We start from the raw sequence: 26,751 nt of genomic DNA, 5'->3' as shown, positions 1-26,751 counted from the left end.
AGTAGGTATGGTGTTCTTTGTATGCAACTCAGCATTCTTTCTCTTCCAAACAGGAGTTGTGTTTCTAGCAAACAGTTCTACTTTTGGTTTCATCTGACCATATGACATTCTCTTAATACTCTTCTGGATCATCCAAATGCTCACTAGCAAACTTCAGATGGGCCCGGACATGTAATGGCTTAAGCAGGGGTACACATCTGTCAATGCAGGATCTGAGTCCCTGGCGGCGTAATGTGTTACTGATGGTAGCCTGTATAACGTTGGTCCCAGCTCTCTGAAGGTTATTTATTAGGTCCCCCCGTGTGGTTTTGGGATTTTTGCTCACCGTTCTTGAGATCACGGGGTGAGATCTTGTGTGGAGACCCAGATCGAGGGAGAAAATCAGTGGTCTTGTATGTCTTCCATTTTCAAATTATTGCTCCCACAGTTGATTTCTTCACACCAAGCTGTTTGCCTATTGCAGATTCAGTCTTCCCAGTCTGGTGCAGGGCTACAATTTTATTTCTGGTGTCTTTCAACAGCTCTTTGGTCTGTATAGTGCAAGTGTACAGGTAATACAGTTCTCACCATTGACATTATACATAGAGCTCTATAGATTGTACATAGTCTATAAGTAATACAGTGATCACTAGTGACATTATACACAGGAGCTTTGTATATACTACATACAGTGGCATGTAAGTTTGGGCACTTCTGGTCAAAATTAGTGTTATTGTGAACAGTTAAGCATTGAAGATTAAATGATCTCTAAAAGGGTTCAAGTTAAAGATGACACACATCCTTTGTATTTTGGGCAAAAAAAAAATTCATCTTTTACATGCTAAAAATGACAAAAAGGAAAATGGGCCAATGCAAAAGTTTGGGCACCCTGCATGGTTAGTGCCTAGTAGCACCCCCTTTAGCAAGTATAACAGCTTGTAAAAGCTTTTTGTAGCCAGCCAAGAGTCTTTCAATTCTTGTTTGAGGGATTTTCATCCATTCTTCCTTGGAAAATTATTCCAGTTCTGTGAGATTCCTGGGACGTCTTGCATGCACTGCTATTTTGAAGTCTAGCCACAGATTTTCAATGATCTTCAGATCAGGGGACTGTGAGGGCCATTGTAAAACCTTCAGCTTGCACCTTTTGAGGTAGTCTATTGTGGATTTTCACGTGTGTTTAGGATCATCATGCATTCATAGAAGCCATTCTCTTTTCAACTTTAGATTTTTTTACAGATGGTGTTATGTTTTCATCAAGAATTTGTTGAAATTTCATGGTATCCATTCTTACCTCTACCGGTGAAATATTCCCCATGCCCGGCTGCAACACAATCCCAAAGCATGATTGATCCACCCCCATGCTTAATGGTTGGTGAGATGTTCTTTTCCTGAAATTCTGTGCCCTTTTTTCTCCACACATACATATGATCTGTTACGCACACGCCCGGACTGACTGGCGTGTGCATGATTAGTGATCCCACTGGACCATGAACCGAGGAGTGCCTGGAGGGGCGTGACTAAGTATCAACTCGGTCCGACCAAGGTTGCACGGTGGCTCAGTCGACTCCGTGAACCAGGGAGGAACCGAGCAGAGGGACCAGGTGCTACTCCAGGTCAGACCCCGGTCACAGCTATTGACCCACACCGGGGAATGCAGGAACAGGCAAGTTAGGCTGGCATACTGACAGGTGGGTACTGGTAGGCACGGCTGGTATGCAGACAGGTGGGTACTGGCAGGCACAGTTGGTATGCAAACAGGTGGGTACTGGCAGGTATGGCTGGTATGCAGACAGGTGGGTACTGGCAGGTAGGAACGCAGACAGAATAGGGACCAGTACAGACTGGGATATAGGAACAGAGCTGCAGGTGCGGCAGACAAGCAGAGCAAAACCCACAGGTGCGGTAAACGAGCAGAGCAGAGCAAAACCCGCAGGTGTGGTAGACAAGCAGAGCAGAGCAAAACCCACAGGTGCAGTAGACAAACAAAGCAGAGCAAAACCCGCAGGTGCGGTAGACAAGCAGAGCAGAGCAAAACCCGCAGGCGCGGTAGACAAGCAGAGCAGAGCAAAACCCGCAGGTGCGGTAGACAAGCAAAGCAGAGCAAAACCCGCAGGTGCGGTAGACAAGCAGAGGAGAGTAAAACCCGCAGGTGCGGTAAATAAGCAGAGCAGAGCAAAACCCGCAGGTGCGGTAGACAAGCAAAGCAGAGCAAAATCTGCAGGTGCAGTAGACAAGCAGAGCAGAGCAAAACCCGCAGGTGCGGTAGATAAGCAGAGCAGAGCAAAACCCGCAGGTGTGGTAGACAAGCAGAGCAGAGCAAAACCCACAGGTGCGTTAGACAAGCAGAGCAGAGCAAAACCCGCAGGTGCGGTAGACAAGCAGAGCAGAGCAAAACCCGCAGGTGCGGTAGACAAGCAGAGCAGAGCAAAACCCGCAGGTGCGGTAGACAAGCAGAGCAGAGCAAAACCCGCAGGTGCGGTAGACAAGCAGAGCAGATACACACTAGTTACTTACAATGAAGCAGCGAGTGAACACCAAACTCACAAACAGAAGTACAGAGACAACGAATTGGAGTTAGGTGCAGGTTCAGACACTGCAGGAAAAGGGAAGATACGAACATAGAGACAAACAAGTAATGGGCTAGGACACTGTTCAGACAGGAACTGAACCAGGAACAAGATACAGGAACGAGCCTGGGAACTCAGCCCCCAGGGTGGCAGAAACAGACTAGAAGTCACAGATACAGGTAACGGGCCTGGGTATACAGCCCCCAGGGTGGCGGAAGAGACTAGAAGTCACAAATACAGGTAACAGGCCTGGTTACTCAGCCCCCAGGGTGGCGGAAACAGACAAGATACAGGACAGGACCTGGCAACTCAGTTGCACTGAACAAACTGAAAGAAAGTGTTGCTCAGGCACCTCCTAATTGGTGGAGGAGATTTAAGTATCCAGTGACTCACAACAATAGGCTGGGGACTCATTAGGAGTACGCACACAGTAACTATAAGAATCAAACAGTAACAGCGCCGCCGCCCTAAGCAATCAGACAAGAGACATGCACACAGCAGATACTGGAGCAAAGTGCAACCAGGACTGATAGGTAAGATGGCGGTCTTGCATGGTGGGAGGTGGTAAGCCATGCCAGCACGCCGCCAGGGATGTTACATGATCATTGTAGCCAAAGAAATGTATTTTAACCTTATCGGTCCACAGGACTTGTTTACAAAATGCATCATGCTTGTTTAGATGTTCTTTTGCATCTTTCTGATACTGAATTTTATGGTGAGGATGCAGGAGAGGTTTTCTTCTGATGACTGTTACATTAAGGCCATATTTTGTCCGACTATGAAGGACATATCCATGAAGGCAGGTGTCTCTGAGCAGTAGAACAATGTACCACAACTCCAGAGTCTGCTAAATCTTTCTGAAGGTCTTTTGCATTTAAGATGGGGTTCTGATTTGCCTCTCTAGCAATCCTACAAGCAGCTCTCAGTGAAACTTTGCTTGGTCTTCCAGACCTTATCTTGAACTTCACTCTTCTGTTAACTGGCATTTCTTAATTACATTTCAAACTGAGGAAAGGGCAACTTGAAAAAGCTTTGCTATCCTCTTATAGCCTGCTTTTTTGGCCTCCACCATTTTCATTTTCATAGTGTTAGGCAGCTGCTTTGAGAATCTATGGCTGCTGTTTTTTGGCACAAGGTTAGAGGAGGCGGGTTTTTTATAAAGCTGGGAAATTTGCATCACCTGGCCTTTCTTAACGATGATAGTGAAGAAGCCATAACTCCAACAGGCTAATTAAAGTCTGAAACCTTGGACAAAGTTATCTGAGCACACAAGCCTCTAAGGGTACCCAAACTTTTGCATCAGCCCATTTTCCTTTTTGTAATTTTTAAAATGTAAAAAATGACAATATTTTTTTTTTGCCTAAAATATAAAGGGAATGAGTCATCTTTAACACTAGCCCTTTTAGAGATCATTTCATCTTCAACTTGCTTAATTGTTCACAATATCAGTAATTTTGAACAGGGGTGCCCAAACTTTTACATGCCACTGTAGCCTAAGTGTCCAGGTAAAACAGTGATTCACTAGCAATTCTAATTGAAGTAATTCATCTTCGCTGTTCTTCATCCGGTGCAGACTGATATGACTTCTACCAACCATGACTCATATTTGCAGAATGAAACAGAGACATCTAAAGATGGCCACTTCAAGAGCACCATTTTTTCCCCAATTCTACACTGTGACAGATGAAGAAAAAAAAGTGACATAGTGCCCCTATGCACAGTAACAATATTCCCCTTTTATGCACCCCACAGTAACAGTATTGCCAAAAATAAAATACTGTATATTTCAGACTTGATGTCTACTTTTATCACCATTTCAAGAGGGTGTGACATAAAGTATAAGAATTCCCAGTGCTATGTGGCATTTGTGCATGTAGATTGCCATCTATGGTCCAAAGGGGACCCAGCTGAACCGACCGGAAGTGGGAGAGTTTCAGGAGGGATGAGGTTAGATGGACTTTCTGGTAAGGTGACCGTGATTATAATTCCCTGGTATAAATGGCCTGAGTGGCAAAACAGGAGAGAGATTTGGTGCCAAAAGAAAAGACGGACAGTATGTGTGTCACAGGAGATGCTGAGGCCAGGGTGCAAGGCCATGACAGGAAGCGTGAACCAACGGCTTGTGTTGCACCTAGAAGCAAAACCCATGTGGTGCCAGATGAGCCTCGAAATCCAGACTAGACTGGTAAAGCCCCGAAGACCAGACCCACACCAGTCAAGACTCAGAGTTCATGTAAGGTGCCCCAGCGAGGTAGTGGTGGGTGAGCTGTAGCCCCCTCTCTCTCTGGCACCCTACAGACAATACGTGTCCTCCCTCTGAAGTGTGGCTGTGTATGTGATGCTCTTCACTTACTTCAAGCCATCTGATCGCGGCTGTCTCCAGGCATTTCTCTTCTGGGACCAGGGCAGCAATAAATTCAGAGGACACGAGGTTCTTAACCAGAACTTGAACTTTACTTGGGAAAGAGGAATATATACAATATTTACAGGCAGATATAATGGATAAGGCCGGACAGGTTATCATCTCTCTCACAGGCGCTGGCAACTCCTTCAGCCCTGGTTCCCTCTTTAAGTGAAGCATCTCTGTGACTCTAATCTCTGGCCCAAGAGACTCTTCTGAAATACCAACAGTGATCTGGATCCAATATCTCTCCCCCATGTCTTAGCCTGGAGTCCTATTTATCTTCCTCTGCTTCCTGCAGACTAGAAGTGCCCCGGGTCCTCACTACCTTTGATGAGTTTCTCCGGCCGGCTAACAGGACTCTTGCTCTTGCGTAGGGAGACTATCACACTGGTGATCCCACTGTCTGAGGGTATGGAGCTCCCGTCTACCCTAGCAGCCACATATATTAGCTGTCCTATCTCTTACTGCCCTCTGGACACTAAAACAGAGGCTTTTTGCTAATGTGCCCACCCTCTGTGAGCTGTCATCACAGAACTTTAACCCATCACTGTCTATAACACTGCTAGCAGACTCAACCTGACATCTGCACCCAGGACAGTGGCATCTTGTGGCTGATTACAGGTACTGCAGCCCACAAGGAACTATGCCAGAGCTAACCCCTTAGCTTGGTCTACCACAGTTCAGAGAGGATTAATTAAGGGAACACTTTCCTTAACTACTTCAGTGCCTAGGGAAGGCTATGTACTTCCCCACTTTTACATTCCCCAACACTTTAATGTTGGTCGTCCCCGACCACACTAAGCAATCATTGCATATCAGCAGCTATGACATCATATACATTTACTAAAACATTTTAGTATATGACTGGTCCTAAAGTCTTCTTCTTGAGTAGGATACCGGCCCTTCTCGGCTAAGGGCCCCGGAACTGCAATTCAGGACAGTCCATTATCAAGTTTCAAACTTCTCAAAGATACCAGTCCTTCTTGGTAAGGACCCTGGAAACACAATGTCCATGTCCATATCTTTAAGACAAGTTACACACCATTAGCCCTCAATCTTCTTCAAGGGCTGCATTCTGAGGCACACAGTCACAGGTAACACCCCGTGAGTCTCTTTCTTCTTGGCCCTAGCGGGGGTCACCGGTTCTTCCCACTAGGCCGCAAGTCTCTTAGATTTAGAGGACAATCATCCTCACAGTGTGCCTCAGTGTTTCAAATTCCAGCAGAAAAAGGCGCAACAAGCGCAACAAAAATAAAAATAAAAGTAAAAACAAAAAGAGCAGCTCTCTTGGGCACACAACTTTTAGTGCTGCTTAAGGCCTTTCTGGCCTGGGAGGTAGGGAAACAGTCCTCCATATATATATTTTTTTTTTAACTTACTTCGACATGGGGTACTCCACCCCTATTGGGAAACAGTTCCAAAAAAAACCACAGGACCACAGCTGGTGGGTCCTAGTAAGGGAAGAGGTGAAAGATCAGCGGACCTTCTAGCCAGCTAGCTCACTTCTTCCGGGCCTCCCTCCGCTCCTTCATGAAGGCGGCCCATGCTGCAGACGAAGGTGGCTCCTTCCACCTCCAAGGCTGGTCAGGATATCGGCTCCGCACGGGGTCCTCATCCGAGGATGTAGCGCTGCCACAGCCGACTTGAGTAGGGCCGTAGCTAGTCACTGTGAAGCTGTGGACTTCCTGACTTACAGCAGCCTGAGCCCTTCCGACGGCTCCTTGCTTAACCGCCTCAGCCCCTTCTGGGTGTTTGGTTGCGGAATCAGCCTCGCTGGGAGAGTCGGCTCCACTGCAGCTCGGGAAATCTTCCTCCTCTTCACCTACTACATCTCCCCAATGCTGTTTCTTGGGTTCATCCTTCTGCAGGACGCCGGACTTGGTAGGGGGCAAGAGTCCTTTAGGGGCTTCCCTAGCCCAGCGCTGCAGGGCCTCTCTCTTGGCCCTTCGCCGAAAGACCTCCTCGTCCTTCTCAAGGATATCTTCCCACTTGTACGGTCGGGTGAGTGCAGCCGCATACCACCCTCTAGAGCATTCACATTTCACAAAATGCACGATGTCTCCTACACGTAAGTTGTGAAGGCGGTCAGGCAGATAGTCCCGTTTTATCACTTCACGGGTCACAAACACTTCATGCCCAGTCCATTCCTCTTCTAAGAATCCATACCCCTCACGGACATGGAACTCGAGGACTCGTCCCAGAGTCTGGGACGCCTCCACCGACTCCCTCCTTGCTGCGTTGGACCCCTCCAGCCAGCCCCTTAGGAAGATATCGGTCCATCGCCGCTGCTCTTGTGGCGGCATCGGGGGGTTGCGGGTAGTCCACTTCAGACTCCTGAGCTTGGCATAACGCTTTGCCGAAGGGGAGTTGATGGCCTCCATTGCCAGCTGCCAAAAACTCTCCCGTGCGGCCTTCCATTTAGGGGGCCTCGCCTCCGCACCATCCCCTTCAGGCCTTGGGTCCCCTGTTGCTGCGGAAACTCTCGCGGCAGGCGCCGCAGGCGAAACCGGCCGCTGGGGCATAGACCGCTCACCTCCTTCAAGCTACACTGCAGTTGTTGCTTCGGCCCCACTGGAATGTTCTCCTCCCTCAGCCGAGGGGGACGTGTCTTCCGGCATCCGGCTCCAGCACCACATATGAAGCTCATGGACGAGCAGGCCCAGCTCCAGATCGGGCCTAGTGGTCCACTGAACAGCCACTGGGGGCAAAGGCTCACAGGCTGCATCCGCGGGTGAGCGACTCCCAGCTGCGATCCCTGGGGTGGTGAACTCCAGAAGTTCCTCCTCACTGCTCGAATCGCACATATCATCAGATCCTCTGACTATCATCTTCCCAAGACGTCCACTGCAGCACCTCCTTCCTCTCGTGTGCCGGACAGAAAATGGCGCCGGTCGCTTACCGGTGACTCGCGTCCTGCGCGTCCAACTCCGCCTCTTCCTGGGCCGGCCTTCTGACGCGACCGCCGCGTCACTCGTCACTCTCGGCAGCTCCGCCTTCAGCCGCGCCCCTTCTCTGTGTGCGCTGATACTCACGGGGTCGGACTTCACTTTACGCAGCGCCCTCTTCCTCACTGGACGTCCCATCCTGGGACGCATCTTCACCGCTGGGCCCGTCCTTCTTAGGGCCGGAACTCGTAGGGGCTGGACATCTTTTCGCGCTCTCCAGCGCCGTCCACTCCCACGATAGGCGGTTCTTCTCCCAGACTTTACCGCCATTGTCACGATCTTGGAATCAATGCTTCGGGCCGCCATCTTGGGCCGCATGCCTTCCAACACTTTCTCCTCTGTGTTCTGCATCGGCTCTTCCCCGCTTTCTTCATGCGAGGAGCTCGCATCCTGCCAACTACGCCAAATGTAAGGTGCCCCAGCGAGGTAGTCATGGGCGAGCTGTAGCCCCCTCTCGCTCTGGCACCCTACAGACAATACGTGTCCTCCCTCTGAAGTGTGGCTGTGTATGTGATGCTCTTCACTTACTTCAAGCCATCCGATTGCGGCTGTCTCCAGGCATTTCTCTTCTGGGACCAGGGCAGCAATAAATTCAGAGGACACGAGGTTCTTAACCAGAACTTGAACTTTACTTGGGAAAGAGGAATATATACAATATTTACAGGCAGATATAATGGATAAGGCCGGACAGGTTATCATTAGTGTTGAGCGAGCACTAAAATGCTCGGGTACTCGAAGCTCGGGCCGAGCTCGCCGTGATACTCGGGTGCTCGACCCGAGCAACGAGCCCAATGCTAGTCTATGGGAGACTCGAGCATTTTTGCGGTGGCACCCCCGGCAGTCTTTAAAAGCCTAACAAGTGCCCAAAACGATAGTGACAGTGCTCAAATGACATGGGGACAGCATGGGGATCGCCCCAGGAAGCATTTCTGACCCCCAGGTCACTGCTGTCAATAACGTGGTCAGAGGTATTAAGCCACTTTTATGGGCTCACAATAAAACGTTCAAAAACGAAAGTGAAACTTTTTTCCTGTGAAATATGTTAAGGATAGTGTTGAGCGATACCTTCCGATATCAGGAAACATTGCATCGGATTGGATCGGACCGATACCCAAAAAGTATCGGATATCGCCTATTCCGATACCGGAAACCAATGCAAGTCAATGGGACACAAATTTCGGAATGAAAATAAACCCTTTCTTTCCTTGTAGGTTAATTCTACATGAAGTAAAACAGCTAAGAATAATGTAGAATGTATTACGCGAAAAGCCGGCAATTCATCAGCGGCATACACCGGTACCCGACAATTTACAACAGAAAGAATAGAGCTTCACACATAGATTAGATAGATAGAAACATGTCAGTCACATATATATGAAGTACAGTGACAGTGTTGCTTACTGTACTTGTCATTTAGTGTAAAGGATTTATTTAAAAAAATAATTGTGTTTTCATGCACTGTCTCTTTAAAAAAGCCGGCCGGCAATTCAGCAGCGGTACCCGACAATTTATAACAGACAGAATAGAGCTTCACACATAGATTAGATAGATAGAAACATGTCAGTCACATATATATGAAGTACAGTGACAGTGTTGCTTACTGTACTTGTCATTTAGTGTAAAGGATTTATTTAAAAATATAATAGTGTTTTCATGCACCGTCTCTTTAAGAAAGCCGGCCGGCAATTCAGCATCTGTACCCGACAATTTAGAATAGAAGGAATAGAGAATCATACATAGATTAGATAGATAGAAACATGTCAGTCACATACAGTGCCTACAAGTAGTATTCAACCCCCTGCAGATTTAGCTGGTTGACACATGCGGAATTAACTTGGCATTGTGACATTTGTACTGTAGATCAGCCTGGAAGTGGGAAATGCACTGCAGCAAATTTTGTTTTTGTTTTTTTATTTTTTATTTTTTTAAAACGTTAAAAGTTAATTCAGAGTGTCATTTATTATTCAACCCCTCAAACCACAAGAATTCTGTTTGGTCCCCCAAAAGTATTAAGAAGTAGTTCAGGCACCAAGAATAATGAGCTTCACATGTGTGGATTAAAGATCTCTTTTGCCAGCCTTTTCTGACTATTTAAGACCCTCCCCAAACTTGTGAACAGTAGTGTTGAGCCACCCCCGTAGTGTTCGAGTTCGGTTCGGTTCGTCGAACACCTGTGTGTTCGCCGAACTGTTCGTCGAACTGTTTGTCGAACACCTTCGAACACCGTTAAAACCAATGGCAGGCAAACAAAAACACATAGAAACACATAGAAAACACCTTCAAAGGTGTCCAAAAGCTGACAAACTGCTCAGAAGACATAACTAACACATGGAAAAGTGACAAGTACATATAGTCATGCGAAAATAAAAGAGGTGGAGGAGTAAAAGGAGGGGGAGACACAGATATAGGCATTTCATGCCCTTCTAAAGTCCAAAAAGTGAGAAGCCGACACGGCCAGTCCGCTCCTGCCCGTGCCACCTCCGTGTCGCCGGGTTTGTGCCAGAGCCGCGGTGAACCCTGATGGCCAGCCCCCCTCTCCCAATACTGGTGCCTGTCCGCTGGTGGGTCGAGCGAGCCCCCCTGTGGTGGAGGCAGCTCTAAGCTTTTTAATTTAAATTGTCTCTCTAATTTGAATGAATACACTTTAAATCCATTTACAGGGATCTATTGGAGGGCAAGTCTCATGCCAGCAGCCGCATAATTCCAGCTCCAGTAGCGTCCACTAAAGCTGCTGCAGTTAAAAAGCTTTTATAAGGATCGAGCTCGGCTGTCCACCGCAAGGCATCCTACTGCCAGTCCCAGCCCCTATGCCTTGGGGTGCCTCCTGATGCTCTTCACTGAGTATCCCGTGGTCCCGAAGCATTTCCTTTGAAAAAATTAAGTGTCCAAACTACAGGTGGTGTAGCTTGCTTAACAGCCGGGATAATCCGCTGACTAGCAGACACTGCTACTAGGCACAAAGTATTTCCTGGGCTAGATGCAGTTAAAAATTTGTAATTAGAAACTCTCGTTGGATGCTGAGAAAGCATTACATAGAGTCTCCTGGCACGCCATATATGATTCTCTTAAAAAGCTTGGGGTAGGGGTCTAGGGCAGGGTTCCCCAACTCCAGTCCTCAAGGCCCACCAACAGGTCATGTTTTCAGGATTTCCTTAGTATTGCACAGGTGATGTAACTATTGCCTGTGCTGATGATGGAATTATCACCTGTGCAATACTAAGGAAATCCTGAAAACATGACCTGTTGGTGGGCCTTGAGGACTGGAGTTGGGGAACCCTGGTCTAGGGGACCCTTTTATAGCCAAAATCACGGCCCTGTATCACAATACGTCGCCTAGGCTGAAGATAAATGGAACTGTAGCACCCTGAGGGCTCGGTTGCTACAGAGGTATTGCACCTCACCCAGAGGTGTGATATCTCACTCTCAGGTAAGGATGGAGTGTGGATCAGGACCCGACACCTGCATGCATTACACCACATTGCCGTGGGGCAGGGCGACCAATATGCCCCTGAGATGGGCACGACAGTCCCTGTCCCTGGCTGGAGTGGGGGGAGGGAACACTGAGGAAGGGGAACCCTGTAGTGCAGGAGCAGGGAGGAAGCAGTTCCTGGGTGCATTGAGAAGGGAGTATAAAAGGTGGGCACCATCTTAGTTCAGTGCAGAGAAGTCTGAGCAGAAGTGGCAGGGAGCAGGGGCTCTGCATGAGCTCTGCTCCGGAGGCGGGCCTAGTAACAGAGGCCCAGGCCTGGAAGAGGGAGAAGGAAGGAAGAGGAGCGGAGAAGGCTCCAGGAACGAGGAATGAAGGGATCCCAGGGGTGCGGACGGGCGAGTCGCCACCGCACGCCCGAATCCACCTGCGTGGAGGGGTCAGGCCAAAGGGGGAGACCGGTCCCCGAACTAGTGGAGGCAGGAAACGACCCTCAGCTAGAAACCGGAGGCTCTGACATTTTATGTGGCGCAGCCCCTCGCTACACCCGCTAGGAAGGCACCACATAGGGTCAGGGAAACTGGCGCCAAGTTTACCAAGAGGAGGCCCGAGGCAGCCGGACAGAAGTGTTGGTAAGAAAGGCTAGACAAAGGACACACAAAGGGGGTCCTGTGAAGCGCTCCAAAATTATCTGGGAGTTGTCTGAGCCCCTCACCTGGTGAGCACAGTACGACGTGGGCAGCCGTTACCTGCAGACGTGGTCTGGATAATAAGAACTGTGAGTAAAGGCCCTGAACTGCATCACTGACTCCGTGTCGTTACTGCTGCTGCCCTGCACCATCACCCCCATCCTCCGCATACACTGCCCTGAGGCTATACTCCTCCCGTGGGGAGTTATGCTACGCTCTGCTGCACCCACAACACCAGCCTCAGCGGTCTGCCCTGTAGCGGCGGTTCACTCTGACCGCAATCCACGGGTGGCGTAGTCGGACATTTAAACATCAAAACCACATAAATAGTTCCGCCACTGGTTTGACCACCCTGAGCCATGGAACCGGGTCGCCGCCACGAAGACTACAACCACCAGCATCCACCAAAAAGGGTCCGGCTCCGGGTGTCCCAAGGCCCAGGGGGTGCATCAGAACATTTTCATCACCTTTCACAATCACCAATGGGACAAGGCAGGGATGTCCTCTGTCCCCTCTCTTATACATCCTAGTGATGGAGCACCTGCTCTCATCAATTCGCCATAACCCCAATATTAGGTGGATTGAGGTGGGAGGCACCGAGTACAAGTGCTCTCTATTTGCTGATGATGTCCTAGTATATATCACTCAATCACATATATCCATCCATGCTGTTATGGCTGAAATAGATCACTTTGTTACATGATCAAATTTTAAAATCAATGCAGCGAAGTCTGAGGCCCTCGATGTCTCCCTCCCAAATCCATATAGGATTCCATCCAGTCCAACTTTCCCTTTGCCTGGCCCTCACAGGGTATCAAATACTTAGGAATTCCTATTCATAGAGACCTCTCCCATCTATGTTATCTTAATTTTGGGCCCTTTATTGAACAACTCCATACAGACCACGGTTGGCAAGTTAGAACTGTAAGATTCACTACGTGAACCACTGGTGTTTTGTGGAAAAGCACATGTACACTGTGTTCCAAATTATTATGCAAAAAGTGTTTAGGAGTGATAAGGGAAGAATTTGTTTGTTTGTCAGTTAAACTCATTGATGGTGATGTGTGTCAGGGCTCTTTATATCACTGTAAGCAATTGCAGACACCTGTGCTAATTAGTTTGGCAGGTGTGTCCAATGAAAGGCAAGACTACTTAAGAAGGCTCTCTCACATTATTAAGCAGCCTACATTTTCTGCCAAAATGGGAAAGAAAAAGGAAGTGTCGGCTGCTGAGAAGCAACAAATTGTGGAGTGTTTAGGTCAAGGCATGACTACAATCAACATTGTGCGATGATCAGGATGAAGTGTCTTGGCAATCAAGAAGTATGTAGCTGATTCACAGTACACACATGTGCGTGCTGATAAGGGCAAATTGAGGACTCTTTCCTACAGGCAATTACGTCAGGTTGAAAGAGCAGCGGCAAAAAAGCCTTGTCATAGCAGCAGACAAGTTTTTGAAGCTGCTTGTGCCTCCAACGTCCCCCGAACAACAAGATGCAGGGTCCTTCAGAGGTTTGCAGCTGTGCATACGCCATCCTGTCGACCTCCTCTATCCACTTCACACAAGCAGAAACGGCTCCAGTGGGCCAAACATTACATGAAGACTGATTTCAAAACTGTTTTGTTCACGGATGAGTGCCGTGCAGCGCTCGATGGTCCAGATGGATGGAGTGGAGGATGGCTGGTTGATGGACACCCCACGCAAACACGGCTACAGCGCCAACAAGGAGGAGGTGGAGTAATGTTTTGGGCTGGAATCATGGGGAGAGAGATTGTCGGCCCCTTTAGGATCCCTGAAGGCGCTAAAGATGAACTCCATAATGTATGTGGATTTTCTCAAACAGCACTTCCTGCCATGGTTCAAGAAGAAGAACCGTGTATTTCACAGCAAGATCATTTTTCTGCATGATAATGCACCATCTCATGCTGCACATAAAACATCTGCATCTCTGGCTGATATGGGCATAAAAGGGGACAAACTTATGGTGTGACCCCCATGCTCCCCTGACCTCTACCCCATTCAGAACCTTTGGAGCATCATTAAAAGGAGTGTCTATGATGGCGGGAGGCAGTTCACATCTAAGCAACAGCTCTGGGAGGGTATTCTGTCCTCATGCAAAACAATTGAAGCAGAAACCATCCAAAACCTGACAAATTCAATGGACGAGAGAGTTCAGAAGCTCCTTTCGAACAAGGGGTCCTATGTGAAAATGTAACATCACCTAGAATAAAGTTTTGAGTTGAAAACTGTTTGATTTCAGTTTCTAACAACCTGCTAATGCTTATAATTTCAAAAATGACCATTTTTTTGGTCTTTATGAAAATGAAAAGGTTGATCGAAAAGTTTGGGTGATCTAAGAGTGTGGCAACCCAGTAGTCATGATTACTTCGAATTCTGACAATATGAGGGTCATGCTGCAGGTAGTGCAGCAAGAAGGCACTTATGTGTCTTGCGCATCTTGGAGCCCCAAAATTATTTTCCGGGCTAGATGCAGCTAAAAATTATTATTAATTTTAAATCTGGTGAAGCTTTAGTATAGATGGCCTAATAGGATCAGTGCTGCACACTGCTGCAAAGCCCAAATTATTTTCCAGTCAAGATACAGATAAACATGATTAGTAATTTTAAATCTGGTGGAGCTTATTTTAGATGGCCTAATAGAATCAGTGCTGCACACTGCTACAAAGCCCAAATTATTTTCCAGCCAAGATACAGATAAACATGATTAGTAATTTGAAAGCTTAAAACGGTTGGTAGGGTGATTTTAACCAATCATCAAGCTTTTATTCTCCCCAGGATGACACAGGGGTAGAAAAGTCGTTTCGGATCCATGATTTGTTCATCTTTATGAACGTGAGTCTGTCTACATTATCAGTGGAGAGCCGCGTGCGCTTATCTGTCAGCACACCACCAGCAGCGCTGAACACACGTTCAGACAGAACGCTGGCTGCGGGGCATGACAAGATCTCCAAGGCGTAAGTGGCTAGCTCCGGCCATTTATCCAGATTTGAAGCCCAAAAAGAGCAAGGGTCCAGTGACACAGTCGTGGCTTCAATGTTTACTTGGAGATACTCCTGTACCATCGTCTCTAGGCGTTGACTATGTGTCAGACTTCTTGTCTCCTGTGGCCTTGCAAAGGATGGGCTAAAAAAGTGGTGAAATGATTCCGCAAAATTGATGTTACCAGCAGATACTGTGGTTCTGTTACGGTTTGAGTGCTGAACACTTGACGGTCCCACGGTTGGCAAGTTGGAACTGTGAGATTCACTACGTGCACCACTGGTATTTTGTGGAAAAGCACATGTAAGATTCTGCAACAGTCTCTGCTGATACTCCTGCATGCGTGCATCCCTTTCTATGGCAGGAATAATTTCTGCAAATTTACTTTTGTACCGGGGATCTAACAGTGTGGCAACCCAGTAGTCAGGATTATTTCTAATTCTCACAATTCGAGGGTCATGTTGCAGGTAGTGCAGCAAGAAGGCACTCATGTGTGTTGCGCATCCAGGAGCACCAAGTCCCTGTTGTGTTGGTGGCGAGGTAACAATCATGCTTCCTTCCTCTGTCCTCTCCCCCCAACCTCGCACAACAGAAATGTGATCAAGGTCTCCCTCATCTGATGAGTCTTCCATCAGTTCGTCCTCCACTTCTTCCTGGGCTCCTGCACCTTCCTCACTAGTTTGGCTGCTACCATGCGCCCTGGTAAAACCATCTCCCCCACCCTCACATGCCTGCCGCCTTGGTGCTGCCGACCGTCTGGACCTTGCAGATGTTAGCCCTTCCGCATACAACTCCTCCTCCTCTACTTCCTCCACCTCCTCTTGTGCCACCACCTGACTCCGAATTCTGTTTAACATGTGCTCCAGCATGTAAATCACCGGAATAGTCATGCTGATAATGGCATCGTCAGCACTAAACATCTTCGTCGCCATTTCAAAACTGTGCAGAAGGGTGCATAGGTCCCTGATCTGAGACCACTCCTCCAGCGTGATTTGCCCCACCTCTGGATCTCGTTGGCCCAGGCTATACGTCAGAACGTATTGCACCAGGGCTTGTCGGTGCTGCCACAGTCGCTGCAACATGTGCAGAGTTGAATTCCACCGGGTAGGCACATCGCATTTTAGCCGGTGAAGTGGCAGGCCCAACGACTTCTGTAGAGATGTAAGTCGCTGAGCTGCGGGCTGCGAACGGCGAAAGTGAGCACACAGCGACCGTGCCCTCTGCAGAAGGCCATCTAGTCTGGGATAGTGGGCTAAAAATTGCTGGACAACCAGGTTCAACACGTGAGCCATACAAGGCACGTGTGTGACATTGCCCCGGCAAAGGGCCGCACCCAGGTTTGCAGCATTGTCGCACACGGCCTTCCCTGGTTTCAGGTCCAGTGGAGACAACCATTCATGAAATTGGTTCTCCAGAGCTGACCACAACTCCTCAGCTGTGTGACTCACATTTCCCAGACATTTCAATGTAAAAACCGCCTGATGACGTTGAGCCCTACTGCCAGCATAGTAAGGAGGTGTGCAGGATCCCTTCTGCGCAGTTAGAAAGCTTGTGGCATGACCAGACAGGCTTTGGGTGCAGGTGGAAGACCGAGAGGAGGTTGAGGAGGCAGAAGCAGTGTAGGAACTTTGACATAAAGAGGATTGACGCACAACTCGTGGGGACGGCAAGACTTGGACAGCAGCCCCTTGTCCTGCTGTCACCATAGTTACCCAGTGCCCAGTCAGCGACATGTAACGCCCCTGTCCATGCCTACTCGTCCAAGTGTCTGTGGTGAAATGCACCCTGTCACACACAGAGTTTCTCAAAGAAGCGGTGATGTTGTGTGCGACATGCTGGTGGAGCGCAGGCACACCTTTCTTTGAGAAGTAGTGCCGACTGGGCATCTGGTACTGGGGCACTGGGACGGACATAAGGTCTCGAAAATCCTCTGTGTCCACCAGGCGGAAAGGCAGCATTTCTGTAGCCAAGAGCTTGCAGATGGTGAAATTCAACCTCTTAGCTTTCTCATGGCTAGGAGGAAATGGTCTTTTACTTGTCCACATCTGAGGGACCAAGGGCTGGCTATTGTGCTTAGACGGGGTTGATAAGGGTGTCCCCGGCAAACTGCCGGTCTGTGAGGAAGATGCAGGCGGACATGTTAGGTTGCCTTGATCCAAAGGTGGTGCTATCGATGTCAGACAGCGCTCAACACCAGCTGGTGTTACCACCTCCAAAGAAAATGATGACCTGCCAATCACGCTGGCTGTTGCGGGTAAAGAGGTGGCAGGTCTGCGCCCCAAAACAGGTGTGACTGCTGTCCCCCCAGTCACAGAGGATGAAGAGGCCGCGGATGCACAAGATATGGCAGACGGTGGTTGGCCCGGCCGGCTAGGCCGCATTGTAGCACACTGAGCTTCCCACTGCAACTTATGCTTCATGTCCATGTGCCGGTTCATGCATGAAGTACTCAAACTATGTATTTTTTGGCCTCTACTTAGCTTTTGCTGACAAATGTTACAGATAACACGAGTTGGGTCATCTTTATCGATCTGAAAAAATGCCCAGGCTATGCAAGGCTTAGCACCCATGCGACCTGAAGAGCCACCACGACTTGTGGTGAGAGGCAGAGTTGTGTTTGAGGATGCAGTTGTTGACGTGCTTCCAGTACTACGTCTCTGTCCAGGAAGGCGCAACCTGACCTCATCGTCACTAGCATCTTCCTCCACCTCCTCTGCTGACCTCATCTCTTGGCTGACTGTGGGTTGACAGTAAGTGGGATCTCCAACCTCATCATCATCACCCTGTGCGTTATCACACCCGTTGTCTTCAGAGCCAACCTGTTCCTGCCCTGACAAAAAACTAAAGTTGTCGCTCCAATCAGGTATTTGAGTCTTATCATCGTCTTCCTCATTGTCTCCACCAACAGGAGTTACAGTTTGGGAATGAGGGTCTACATTATGGTCAGAACCTTCTGCGTCTGGTCCTGGATCCGACTCATAAAGATTCTGGGCATCAGTGCAGATCATTTCCTCGTCTGGATTCACAGAAGCGCTGGAGTCGACCTCTGATTCCCAGGCTATAGTATGAGTAAACAGCTCTGGAGACTCAACCATCTGTTCTACCTCATACTCAGACGGGCAGCTGGAGATTTGGGAGCTGTGAGGAAGCAAGTGCGATTGGGGTGACACCTTTGAGGACTGGAGTATTTGTGATGTTGAAGTTGATGTGGAGGAGAGCCCACTTAAAGGAGCACTTGATATCCGTTGAAGCACCTGCTGTTTTTGTGCCTCATCTGGAATTTGTAGCGATTGGCGTGGCCGTAAGAAAGGGATCTTATCACATTGTCCGCTAAAAGAAGTAGACATTTTAGTTTGGCTGGAAGATGGTCTTTCTTCTGCAGATGTTACTGTTGCTTTAACACCTACCCCACGGACACAACCTTTTTTCCCCTTCCCAACACGCCTATTCCCCTTTCCACCAGCAGCAGGCCTTTTTCCACTCATTTTGGTGGTTAACTAATTAACAACTCTGGAGTTGTTTGCACAAAAAAACAATGGATGGGAACCGAGCAGAGCTGAGTGGCCAAACTGTGGTATTAGGCCAAAACTATTGGCTGGGTTAGATGCAGAAAAAAATTATATTCAATTTGCAACCTGATGGAGGTCAGTATAGATGGACTAATAGAGAAAGTCCCACACACTGCTAGAAGGCCAAATATTTTTTCAGAGCTAGATGCAGATAAAAATTATTTTTAATTTGCAACCTGATGGAGGTCAGTATAGATGGACTAATAGAGAAAGTCCCACACACAGCTAGAAGCCCAATATTTTTTCAGAGGTAGATGCAGAAAAAAATTATTTTTAATTTGCAACCTGATGGAGGTCAGTATAGATGGACTAATAGAGAAAGTCCCACACACAGCTAGAAGCCCAATATTTTTTCAGAGGTAGATGCAGAAAAAAATATATTCAGTTTGCAACCTGATGGAGGTCTGTATAGATGGATTAATAGAACAAGTCCCACACACAGCTAGAAGCCCAATATTTTTTCAGAGGTAGATGCAGAAAAAAATATATTCAGTTTGCAACCTGATGGAGGTCAGTATAGATGGACTAATACAACAAGTCCCACACACAGCTAGAAGCCCAATATTTTTCAGAGGTAGATGCAGAAAAAAATATATTCAGTTTGCAACCTGATGGAGGTCTGTATAGATGGATTAATAGAACAAGTCCCACACACAGCTAGAAGCCCAATATTTTTTCAGAGGTAGATGCAGAAAAAAATATATTCAGTTTGCAACCTGATGGAGGTCTGTATAGATGGACTAATACAACAAGTCCCACACACAGCTAGAAGCCCAATATTTTTTCAGAGGTAGATGCAGAAAAAAATATATTCAGTTTGCAACCTGATGGAGGTCTGTATAGATGGATTAATAGAACAAGTCCCACACACAGCTAGAAGCCCAATATTTTTTCAGAGGTAGATGCAGAAAAAAATATATTCAGTTTGCAACCTGATGGAGGTTTGTATAGATGGATTAATAGAACAAGTCCCACACACAGCTAGAAGCCCAATATTTTTTCAGAGGTAGATGCAGAAAAAAATATATTCAGTTTGCAATCTGATGGAGGTCTGTATAGATGGATTAATAGAACAAGTCTCACACACAGCTAGAAGCCCAATATTTTTTCAGAGGTAGATGAAGAAAAAAATATATGCAGTTTGCAACCTGATGGAGGTCAGTATAGATGGACTAATACAACAAGTCCCACACACAGCTAGAAGCCCAATATTTTTTCAGAGCTAGTTGCAGAAAAAAATTATATTCAATTTGCAACCTGATGGAGGTCAGTATAGATGGACTAATAGAATGATGCTATGCCCAAAAGATTTTACTTCACTAGGTGCAGTAAAAAAATTGGTATTCTATACACAGGTGGTATATCTTGCAACACAGATAGGCTACTCCACTGACTAACACACTCTGCAATAGGCCAAAAAGGATTAGCTTTGCTAGATTCAGCCAAATGCTGTGAAAAAAACTTGCACAGCACTGGCGCAGACCTGCCTGGCAAAAACTGATAGGAACTGATGTAACCTAGTCCTGAAAAGGACTCCAATTACAATTAGTCTTTACTCCCACAATCTATCTATTTAAGAGCACAGACCTGCCTGATAAAAGTCGTAGGAAATGCTGTAACCTAGTCCTTAAAAGGACTGCAATCACAACTATTCCCTACTCCCAAGCTATCTGTAGATTTGTGCGAAAATTGGCTTGAAATTAACAAGGTATAGCGCACACAGCAACAGCGGTGCCGTCTAACACGCAGCTGCAGCAGTGAGAAAATGGTGGCGACGGGGAAAATGGCTTGGTCTTATAGGGCAAGGACATGTGACATACACTGCCAATGACACATGCCCTTGCTTGTGTGAAAAAAAGCACTTCGCTCCGTGTGTGCGCTGCTGATAGGCTGACAGATTGCACCTCCCCACTGCAAATGCGGGAAAGAGAAAAAAAAATGGAGATCTTCATTGTTCCTGCAGAGATCCATCCCCTGCCCCTCCCCCCACCCCGCTGTACACTCAAACTGCGTATTAACATTAATTTTCATCATTACTGTGAAAAAATCCAGTTATGATTTTGGTGCACGAACAGTTATCGAACATAACCTCGAACAGCCGAATTTTTCTCAAATTGTTCGCCGAACGGCTCGAACACCGCCCAAAACAGCTCGAATTTGAGATTGGCGAACAGTTCGAGTAGAACAACGCTCATCTCTAGTGAACAGCACTCAGGCATGGTCAACATGGGAAAGACAAAGGAGCATTCCAAGGCCATCAGAGTCAAGATCGTGGAGGGTCACAAGGCTGGCAAGGGGTACAAAACCCTTTCCAAGGAGTTGGGCCTACCTGTCTCCACTGTTGGGAGCATCATCCGTAAGTGGAAGGCTTATGGAACTACTGTTAGCCTTCCACGGCCAGGACAGCCTTTGAAAGTGTCCTCCCGTGCCGAGGCCAGGCTTGTCCGAAGAGTCAAGGCTAACCCAAGGACAACAAGGAAGGAGCTCCGGGAAGATCTCATGGCAGTGGGGACATTGGTTTCAGTCAATACCATAAGTAACGTACTCCACCGCAATGGTCTCCGTTCCAGACGAGCCCGTAAGGTACCTTTACTTTCAAAGCGTCAGGTCAAGGCTCGTCTACAGTTTGCTCATGATCACTTGGAGGACTGTGAGACAGACTGGTTCAAGGTTCTATGGTCTGATGAGACCAAGATCGAGATCTTAGGTGCCAACCACACACGTGACGTTTGGAGACTGGATGGCACTGCATACGACCCCAAGAATATCATCCCTACAGTCAAGCATGGTGGTGGCAGCATCATGCTGTGGGGCTGTTTCTCTGCCAAGGGGCCTGGCCATCTGGTCCGCATCCATGGGAAGATGGATAGCACGGCCTACCTGGAGATTTTGGCCAAGAACCTCCGCTCCTCCATCAAGGATCTTAAGATGGGTCGTAATTTCATCTTCCAACAAGACAACGACCCAAAGCACACAGCCAAGAAAACCAAGGCCTGGTTCAAGAGGGAAAAAGTCAAGGTGTTGGAGTGGCCTAGTCAGTCTCCTGACCTTAACCCAATTTAAAACTTGTGGAAGGAGCTCAAGAATAAAGTCCACATGAGACACCCAAAAAACCTAGATAACTTGGAGAAGATCTGCATGGAGGAGTGGGCCAAGATAACTCCACAGACCTGTGCCGGCCTGATCAGGTCTTATAAAAGACGATTATTAGCTGTAATTGCAAACAAGGGTTATTCCACAAAATATTAAACATAGGGGTTGTATAATAATTGACCCACACTTTTATGTTTAAAATTTAATAAAATTCAACTGAGCAACATAACTTTTTGGTTTGTAAAATTTATGCTTCTGTTCATAAAACCTACTCACGTTTGCAGTTTGAAGGCTCTAACTTATTTGCATCTTATCAAACCAGTTAAATCTGCAGGGGGTTGAATACTACTTGTAGGCACTGTATATATGAAGTACAGTGACAGTGTTGATTACTGTACTTGTCATTTAGTGTTAAAATAAAGGATTTATTTAAAAAAAAATTGGCGTGGGGTTCCCCTTAATTTTAGTCTCTAGCGGTGGTTAAGCAGACGGCTGGGGCAGACGTTTGAAGCCTGGGAAGGGGGTAATACCCACGGAGCTTCCCAGGCTACTAATATGAGCCCCCAGCTGAATACCTAGCCTTTACTAGCTATTAAAATGGGGGACCCCCTCAAAAAAATGACGTGGGGTCCCCCCTAATTTAATAGCTAGCAAAGGCTAGGCAGACAGCTGGGGGCTGATATTAATAGCCCAGGAAGGGTGCCATGAATATTGGACCCCTCCCAGGCTAGAAACACCAGCCGTCAGCCGCCCCAGAAATGGCGCATCCATAGGATGCGCCAATTCTGGCACTTAGCCTCGCTCTTCCCACTGCCCTGTAGCGGTGGCAGTGGGGTAATAGGGCTGGGGTTGATGTCAGCTTATGCCAGCTGACATCAAGCCCAGGTTAGTAATGGAGAGGCGTCTATAAGACACCCCCATTACTAACCCCATAGTCAAAGTTAAAAAAAAAAACACAAACACCCAGAATAAAGTCCTTTAATTGAAATAAACACACAATTCTTTATTGTTCTAAATTAAACTCTACTTACCATCACGCCCATTCCAGCTGAAGCCAACGATCTCCTGCAATAAAAGAAAAATAATAAAGCAACCTCATCCTTACCTTTCCATGGTTCCCAGGACAGCTTCAGCTCTGCTACATCGAGATGACAGGCTGGACCGCAGCAGAACGCTGCCATCTAGCCTGTCATCCCGCAGACACTGAGAAGCGCAGGCATGCTTGCGCTCCTCAGTTTCTCTCTGTGACGGCATCCAGATGAGCCGAGTTCATGTCCAATGAACTCAGCTCACCTCATGCACGTCACTGACAGCGTGGGAGAATTCTCCTGCACTCAGCGCTTCAGCGTGAGAATTTTCCCACGCTGTCAGTGACGTGCATGAGGTGAGCTGAGTTCATTGGACATGACCTCACCTCATTCACGTCACTGACAGCGTGGGAAAATTCTCACGCTGAAGCGCTGAGTGCAGGAGAATTTTCCCACGCTGTCAGTGACGTGCATGAGGTGAGCCAAGTTCACTGGACATGACCTCGGCTCATCTTTATGCCGTCACAGAGAGACACTGAGGAGCGCAAGCATGCCTGCGCTTCTCAGTGTCTGCGGGATGACAGGCTGGATGGCAGCGTTCTGCTGCGGTCCAGCCTGTCATCTCGATGTAGCAGAGCTGAAGCTGTCGTGGGAACCATGGAAAGGTAAGGATGAGGTTGCTTTATTATTTTTCTTTTATTGCAGGAGATCGTTGGCTTCAGCTGGAATGGGCGTGATGGTAAGTATAGTTTAATTTAGAACAATAAAGAATTGTGTGTTTATTTCAATTAAAGGACTTTTTTCTGGGTGTTGTGTTTTTTTTAAATACTTTACTAGAAATTCATGGTGGTCATGTCTAATATTGGCGTGACCCCATGAATTTCGTGCTTAGGGCCAGCTGATAAAGCCAAGCTGGCCTTAACCCCTTTATTACCCAGTGAGCCACCGCACCAGGGCCCTGGATGAGTTGGGTACAGCGCCAGAAGATGGCGCTTCTATGAACGCGCCATTTTCCGGGGTGGCTGCGGACTGCAATTTGCAGCGGGTGGGGCCCAGAAAGCTTGGGCCTCCCTGCGCTGCGGATTCCAGCCCCCAGCTGCCTAGTTGTACCTGGCTGGACACAAAAATAGGGCGAAGCCCCACGTATTTTTTTTTTTAATTATTTCATGAAATTCATGAAATAATTAAGAAAAAAAGGGCTTCCCTATATTGTTGTGTCCAACCAGGTACAAATAGGCAGCTGGTGGTTGGGGGCAGCCCGTTCCTGCCTGCTGTACCTGGCTGGGCACAAATATAGTGCGAAGCCCCACGTCAATTTTTTTTAAATTATTTCATGAAATAATTTTTTAAGAAAAGGGCTTCCCTATATTGTTGTGTCCGGCCAGGTACAAATAGGCAGCTGGTGGTTGGGCGCAGCCCGTTCCTGCCTGCTGTACCTGGCTGGTGGTTGGGCGAAGCCCCACGTCAATTTTTTTTTAATTATTTCATGAATTTCCTGAAATAAATTCATGAAATAATTTATTAATAAACACTCGCAGACACACGCACAGACACCCACACACACCAATCATGACGGGCTGATCGTCTGGGAGGTGAGGCTGACCTGTGCGGCCGTGGGAAAGTTCATGTGAGTTCATGCAATGCAGTCAAGCATGAACTCACGTGAACCCTCTGAGGGCACCGCGGCTACTTCAAATGAAGTACCATCACCTGATACCTCAGCTGTTCATTTGAAATAACCGGCGGGAAAGCGCAGCATAGAACAGGAAAGCCGGCGGTGAAGTCTTTTCACTGCCGGCTTCCCCGCCCGGGTCCTTCGCTCCCCGCTCCTTGGTGCTGCGCTCCCCGCCCGGTCCTAACTTACGATCGGGATGGGAGGTGGCGAGGGGAGCGGAGGATCGGGGTGGGAGGCTGCGGGGAAGCAGTATGGGGCTGTGTGATGGTTTAAAAGCCGGCGGCATTTTACCGCCCGCCGGCTTTTAAACAATCAGGAGAATTCTCCCACGCTCGGATGGCATTCTGATGACAGGCTGGATCTCAGCTGAGCGCTGCCATCCAGCTTGTCATACTTCAGAGACACTGCAGAGCGCAGGCATTATGGGAACTTCCGATTCCGGTATTCGATATTGTAAAAGTATCGGAATTAAGTATCGGAATTCCGATACCGCGAATATTCGCTGATACCCGATATTTCAGTATCGGAATGCTCAACACTAGTTAAGGAACCTCCTTTCCAGGGAAAAGACTTGTGTATAAGTTAAAATAAATGACCAAAAACAAAAATACTCCTCCACACCTTCGGCTATGTTCACAAGTAGCATTTTTTATGCGTTTTTGCACTTTTGTATTGCTTTCAACTATGACAAATGCATTCACCGTGAAATGTCATTTTAACATTTTACAACCTTATCTGGCCATGTGCTGTGTGACACATGCATAAAGTGCTTAAAAGACAAAGGAACAGCATGGGGAAAACCCCTGGAAGCATCTCTGACTCCCAGGTCACTGTCTAAAAGTGTGCCCATCATAAGTGATCCTTACCGCATCAAAAGATGCAGACTTGCGACTATCCCCATGCAAGTTCTAGTCCCAGGGCAGTGTTCAATTGTACCTCCCCCATTCCTTGCAATACAAGCTCAAGTATGCTGCCTGCCACCCACCCACCCCCAGGCTGCAATACCATACTGCTTGCTTGCTTGCACTTTAAATTGGGCCTTTTAGGCATGTGGAGGCAGAATCTGGCCACCACGCCATGGCTGTGTCGGCGGCCTGGTATCCATACTCAGTCCCCAGCCGCCTGGTGGCCGGGTGTCCCCGCTTGCTCCCCAGCCTCCAGGGGGTGGCCGGGTGTCCATACTCGGTCCCCAGCCACCCCTATTTGTCCCAGTAACCTTTCCCACACTTTTCTTAGCCTGGCCTGCTTTAGGGCAGCATTGGCCAAGCCCACCGGACGATCAAACTCCTCCGGTGGGCCCTGGCTTCTCCATCAGGGGAGTTGAGAGTGCCAAGGTGAGGAGCATGATGAGGATGATAGAAGTTAGCATCTGCTTTGTTTTGTTGTAATGCAAGCGCATGTATGTAGCAGCAGCTAGGCCTGAGGTGGTCAGCGTTTTGGCGCATATCCTACCTCCTCCGAGGATTGCTGGATGTTCTCCTGCTACTATCCAAGTTCTATGACTCCCGTTAAAACAAAGCTTCAGGTGATAAATGATGGATGAGGTAGTGGCAAAGGAGAAAGAGCAGGAGGAACAGGGACCATTCACATCAATATCAGGCCAGTCAACCAGATATGTCTTGTAGGATATGTTTCTGTAACAAAAGGAGCGGTTTGGCTACACATTTATAGGGCATACAGTGAGTGCAATGCCTACCAAAAATTTCGAGCAACTCCATTGCCCCTTGGAAATGACATGGAGGTCAGAGGGCGTTAACTAAACCTTTTTTTCCATTTATAGCAACTGGGACTCCCGTGCACTGTTGGCCTAAGCAGTGAATGGAATGCTTTCCAAAAATTATGAGGAACTGCAATGCCCCTTACAAGAGCCATGTGTGGCACCCCAGGGGTCTGGTCACCACAGTAATAGAGATATTACGTCGGAGAGCAAGTGTCAGGTTTCCTGGTCAGGATCCCTTAAACATGCAACATCCTCCTGCCCCAATCCTGGGAGGGGAGAATTCTGCCCTTATAAACTGGATCTGGGGCGGGGTTGAGTGAGTCAGAGAACAGTCAGAGTCAGAGTGAAAGCAAGGGAAAGTATCAGCAAGGAGCTCTGTAGGAGCTAGGAGCTAAAGACCAGGGACTGGAAGCTGAGCAGAGCTCGCCCTGGCAGAAGACAATAGGAACCGGACACAGGAGTCCGAAGCTGTGAGGACTTATATATCCAGCAGCAGAAACCAGCTGGCAGGGGATTTCAGGTCCTCTGGCCATAGAAGCCCGGAGGCTCAGTCACAAGCTAGGGACCAGCACCGCCGTCGTGGAGCGGAGGCTAACAGAAGGCCCCAAGTCACCAGCCATACGGGTGAGCACTACACGGTACACTCAGGGACGTG

Source organism: Phyllobates terribilis, unplaced genomic scaffold (assembly GCF_046119375.1).
Source record: "Phyllobates terribilis strain yellow unplaced genomic scaffold, ASM4611937v1 Scaffold_2__4_contigs__length_985480577, whole genome shotgun sequence".
Classification (NCBI taxonomy): domain Eukaryota; kingdom Metazoa; phylum Chordata; class Amphibia; order Anura; family Dendrobatidae; genus Phyllobates; species Phyllobates terribilis.
Note: the sequence above shows the minus strand (reverse complement) of the source record.